Below are 5,700 nucleotides of genomic sequence, written 5' to 3'. Positions count from 1 at the left end.
CAAGCCACTCTGTCCTTTCCTTCTCTGCTGCAACGGGTCATACCCCCCCCCAGAGACCAGGAGCCAAAATAAAGCCTTCTTCCCTTAACTTGCCTCTGTCAGGTATTCTGTGGCAATAATGAGAAGAATAACAATACCACATAAATAGAAAACATCCCACTGCTTTGTAAACTAAGGAAAGAGAGAAAGATATTCCATAAGAACAAGAAAACCATACTTAACTTGGTTTTATAGTACAGCCATATAAAGAAATGAGGAGTGGTGATACAGTTGGAATCTTGAATGCCCCTCAAGTAAGCATTTGTTAGAGGCATATCTCCTGCTGGGCATTGCTGGGAGGTGGTAGAGACATTAAAGGTGAGGCTGGTAGGAGGTGCCTTAGGCCACGGGACATGTGCCTTTGAAGGGGACTGTGGGACACCTCCCTCTTTTTCTCATTCCTTCTTGTATTAGTCTTGACATAAGTAGCTTCTTGCATAGTGTATTCTCCACCACGGTGTGCCCCTAACCAACAGGGACAGTCACTGTGGACTTAGACTGCAAATTATGAGTCCAAACAAATGTTTTCCATGGTATGAGTTGATTATCTCAGGTTATCTCCTATGGTAAGAGAAAGGTGAGGAACACAAAATGAGGAAAGATAATAGGAGGACAGTTCTAGATGAGGGTAATAGAGGTAGTAGAGAGACAATGGTATGCAGAGAATGAAGAAGAAAGGATGAGGAAAAAAACTATAATAGACAGGAACTCAGAGTTCAGCTTGTTTATTCTCCAGCCTTTTACAAATTCAATGCTGGAAATTAAACCCAAGGCCTTGAATGCGGTAAGTGCTCCAGAACTGAGTAACAGCACCAGACCTTTATTTTTTTTCAGCCAGAGATCTTACTATGCAACCATGATGCTCTTGCTTCTGCCTCCCAAGTATTAGGGTTACAGTAGTGTGCTACCATCCTTGGCTTCTCAAGCTTCTTATGATCATTCACCATTCACTGTAACAGAGTCTTCCTGTGTATTATCTGTGTGTCTCTTCCCCCTGAAGCCATTGGAGCAGGATGAATGAACTCAACCTCAGGGAGACAAAGTAGATATGTGAGGTTCACAGTAACTGGGAAGAAAACCACACTGAACACACTTCTTCAGGAAGTGCACCATGACCTGTCTGGTAGAAGGTATTCTGGGACAGTCCAGAGGATGTGGTACCTCTGGTCAGCATCCTTGTGTACTAAAGTCTCATAAGGACATACCTCTAGACAAATATCATCTCCGCTTGTGCGTTAAATGGCCAGCAATTTCAGAGTGGGGTCTGAGGTTGAGAGGAGCTGGGGCATCAATTGAAGACCTTCAATACTTTATCGGGATTACTTAAAGAGTTTGCCATGAACCCTACCACACGGTCGAACCTGATAACCCTTTGCAGGACCTGAGAATATGGTTGTTAATAGGCATCCCCTGTTAATTAAGGTGCAGAAAATCCTGGGATGAACATGAATCACTCATGATGCATTTCAAAGGTCATCTTTTAGTTCCTGGTTCCAACCCAGAATGAAGGAATGTCAAGGACTCATTCAGACACCAACACTCATGACCCAGACACTCAAGCTCCATTCTTTCTCAGCCTTCATCTCATAATGTCATCCTAACTTGTCTTTTTTTTTTGTCTTTATAAAATGATTGACACTATTTATTAAACAAATTCACCCTCGAAGCTCCAATTTTTCACCTATATATGGACAGGGGTGAATCTCTTCTGCCCCTGGCTTTACTATTGTCAAGAGAGTGAATGGGAGTTGACCAGAGGTCCCTGGTTCTTACTTCTGTCAAGCCTCAGACCTCAGTGCCTCTTCCCCATGGGGCCTGCTGGTGCTCCTGTCTTTTAAGTCTCTAGGTGTTGGGAACCTTGCTCTCTGTACACCTCAGAGGGGATACCCTCGGTTAGTACAGCTCAGCTCTATCAGCTTCCAAGAAGAGTTTATGGCTCCATCGTGCTACAGCTGGGAACCATAAGCTGTGAATGAAAGTATGTCCATATTTTGGAGCTGACTTTTGTCAGGAATGTACTAAACACTTCATAAATTAAATCTTTGGCTATCAAGCCACCTCTGATATCAGATTGGTCATCACAAACCATTCCTTGTACAAAACCCAAGGGAAATATACTCTGGATAGTGCCAAGGATTATCAGTTTTCTTCTCAATGGAAAATGTGTGCAGAGGAATAAGCAACTGTCATAGTTAGGGTTTCTATTGCTATGATAAGACACCATGACCAAAGCAACTTGGGGAGGAAAGGGTTTATTTGGCTTATTCTTCCATATCACTGTTCATCATTGAAAGAACTCAGGCAGAAACTCAAACAGGCAGGAACCTAGAGGCAGGAGCTGATGCAGAGGCAGCTTGCTCCTCATAGCTTGCTCAACTTGCTTTCTTATAGAACCCAGGACCACCGGCCCATGGGTGGCCCCATCTACAATGTACTAGGCCCTCCCACATCAATCACTAGTTAAGAAAATACCCTACAGGCTTGCCTGCAGCCCAGTCTTATGGAGGCATTTTCTCAGTTGAGGCTTTCTCCTCTCTGATGAGTCTAGCTTTTGTCCAGCTGGCACAAAACTGGAGCACTCCACAGGGCACAGCGCAGAAGCGTGATGGGCATCCCTTCCGATGTCCCCAGCCCTCCAGACCTTGTACCCATTTTCAGGATATTCTATGTACAGAGTATAGTGTCATGTAGGATTTGGTTTCTTCCCAGGTTCCATAGGTGGCAGACACTGTTGCCCTTGTTGTGCCTGTGTGGAGGAATTCAGCTCTTACGACAACCTTATACGACGGGTACCACGGTAATCACCATCTGGTGGCTGAGGAAATTCAGGTGCCCAAGTCTGGAGTCTCATAGTCAGGGTCATTTATCTAGTGTAAGGCAGAGCTGGGCTTCACAAAGCCCGCCAGTGTTGGTAACCACCCCTGCAATGCATCTGATCTAGTTGACGAATCATACTCATCCCTGTGGGGAAGGAGGTTTGGGGAAAGGAAGAGCGTGCTCAGTCCCTTGCATGTGGCTCTTCAGTTTCTTCATGCAGGACCCTCCGCTCCACTGATCTCAATTTCTTTGCACAGAAGTTCCTTCTAGTATATTAAAGTTTATTTTAATATATAAAGCTTATGGAAAGTACTTTCTCCTCACCTCATGCTGGCTTCATGGCTGAGGGTTCAACCACGAGAAAGGTATAGAAACTTAATATGAGTTTTATCTTTCGCAGAGGCCCTCCTAAAGAACTAAATCCCTAAAAAACCAGTTAAGCATGTGTGTGTTTATGTTAAATTGGAGATGAGTAACAGCTGTACATGATTGGACAAAAGGAGTGATATTGTAATAAGCTGGAGGACTTATCAAAGCTTGCTGGTCCAGGTCTTTCTGAGGTCAGCATGTTCCTGCCTTTGGGTATAGGGAGGACATCCTTGGAATGAGGGTCTTGCATGAGCTTCAGAGGAAGGGGTGAGAGAAGGTTGAGAGGGACCTTCCTGCTGTTTTCAACAAAAGGCCCCGCGTTTTGTCCTGAACCTCTTCAGGGCCAATATCTCTTCTGGTTTACATGAAGTTTTGCCATATGAGATTGAGAATCCCTAATAAAAAAGAAATCTAAAGTCTGAATGAAATAAAGAATAATGATATCTAAATCCAGAGTTCAAACTTTTTTCAGCACTGACATTAAAACATTTATGATTTTGCTTTTTGGAATTTTTATCATTTTTGAGCTAGGGTTTAACTAAGTTGCCCAGGCTGGCCTTGAATTATGATCATCCTACATCCTGGGTGTTGAGCTGACAGGCAGACACCATGATGCCTGGATGGATTTTAGACTTTCAGATCAGTAATGCTCACCCAGTAAAGCTCACGCAGGTCACCACAGGCCTGTGAGACTTTCTGTCTCAGGCCTTTCTGGAAATACGAATTCCACCCATAGCTAGGCACTCCAAAGCACCAAGTGTGTCTGTACATACCCATGTATTGCATTCTGCTACAGAAATTCAAGGTTTTGTGTATATGTACATCTGTATAGACATATATCTCCCAGCAATGCTTCTTCTCTGATCAGCAGAGGGGACACTGATTGTCTATTTTAAACCTGGGCATGCTAGAACACCAGGGAAGTTGAGGCAGGAGGGCTATAAGTACAAAACCTGAACAAGCTACAAAAAAAAAAAAAAGACTTTGTCTCAAAGAATAAACAAAACAAAATGGCCACCACTTTGTTGCCTCTGGCCACCTTCAGACGACCATTTCCTGTGCATGTTTGGGAGGTGCTGGTGTTGTATGGAAAGACAGGCCAGTAAGGGTAAGCGGCAATTGGGTTTCCTCTATTTTCTAGAACCACTCATCTCTGATCACCAGTCTGCATGAATCTCTCAGAGGTAAAATCCAGCCATGCTGCCCTTGGCCCTTGGCGCCGTAAGGTGAGCCTCTGTCTCACATGCACCACTTACAGAATGAGAACAGTCAAAGCAAACACATGCTGGAACCTCCGGCGCCCATGTTCCTGTCAAGGAATTTGCTAAGAAATCGTTGTAGGTTTGCTTGCTTTATTGACATCTCCTCTTAAAAGTAATAGCTTTGAGCCGGGCGGTGGTGGCGCACGCCTTTAATCCCAGCACTCAGGAGGCAGAGCCAGGCGGATCTCTGTGAGTTCGAGGCCAGCCTGGGCTACCAAGTGAGTTCCAGGAAAGGCGCAAAGCTACACAGAGAAACCCTGTCTCAAAAAACCAAAAAAAAAAAAAAAAAAAAAAAAAAAAAAAAAAAGTAATAGCTTTGAGGTCTCCTGCTGAAATGAGAGGAATATCAGCTGGTTTAGTGACAGAAGGAATGACTTTCATGGCCAGGAAGTAGCAACTGCTGTGTTGTGTGTGTGCACAGAGGAGATTGGGGTTCCAACACTGCCTTCTCTCTGCAGAAGGAAAATGTGTGCGTGTCTACTGAGCTGGAGGACCTCTGTTAGGTATCTGTTCTGCTGCCACAACAAATTGTCTGACAAAAGCAACTAAGGGAGGATTTATTTTGGCTCACGGTTCCAGGGGACAGTTCCTTATGGTGCGAAAGGCATGGTGATAGGTGAGGTAGTTGGTGACATTGCATCACGGTCAGGATGCAGGGAGAGATGAATGTGGCCACTCAGCATGCCTTCCCCTTCCATCCAATTTGATCACAGCCCATGGGGTGGTACCACTCACATTTAGGGTAAATCTTCTTATGTCAATGAAGCTAATCTAGAAAGCCCCTAAAAGACATGCCAGGAGGTCTATGATGATTCTAAATTTCATCGAATTGACATGTTTAACCATGACAGATTCAGAAGCATCAACTGCTCATGTTTTGGTAGCAAGATCCCAAAGTTGAGGTTTACCTTCTTCCTAGCTGCAGCATAGAAGTCTTTGTGGTGTTTGATTGGCTTGGAGAGAACCATACACTTGGCTCCAATTTCATCCCCAGAGCTAATGGACTAGCCTAGGCTACACACTGGTCCCGTTAGAGCTTGGGGATTCTGATAAAAAGATTGTTTCCCAGAAGAAAGGAAATAGTATCACATTCACTACAAATTATTCAATAATTATCCTGTGATTTGCATGCCCATTCATGCTTTGCATATTCATTCATAAAATCTTTCTTGCTATTGACTAGGTTCTGGGCTGTGTTCTGGCTGCTCTGTAA

The sequence above is a fragment of the Peromyscus eremicus genome, chromosome 8a (assembly GCF_949786415.1).
Source record: "Peromyscus eremicus chromosome 8a, PerEre_H2_v1, whole genome shotgun sequence".
Classification (NCBI taxonomy): Eukaryota; Metazoa; Chordata; class Mammalia; order Rodentia; family Cricetidae; genus Peromyscus; species Peromyscus eremicus.
Note: the sequence above shows the minus strand (reverse complement) of the source record.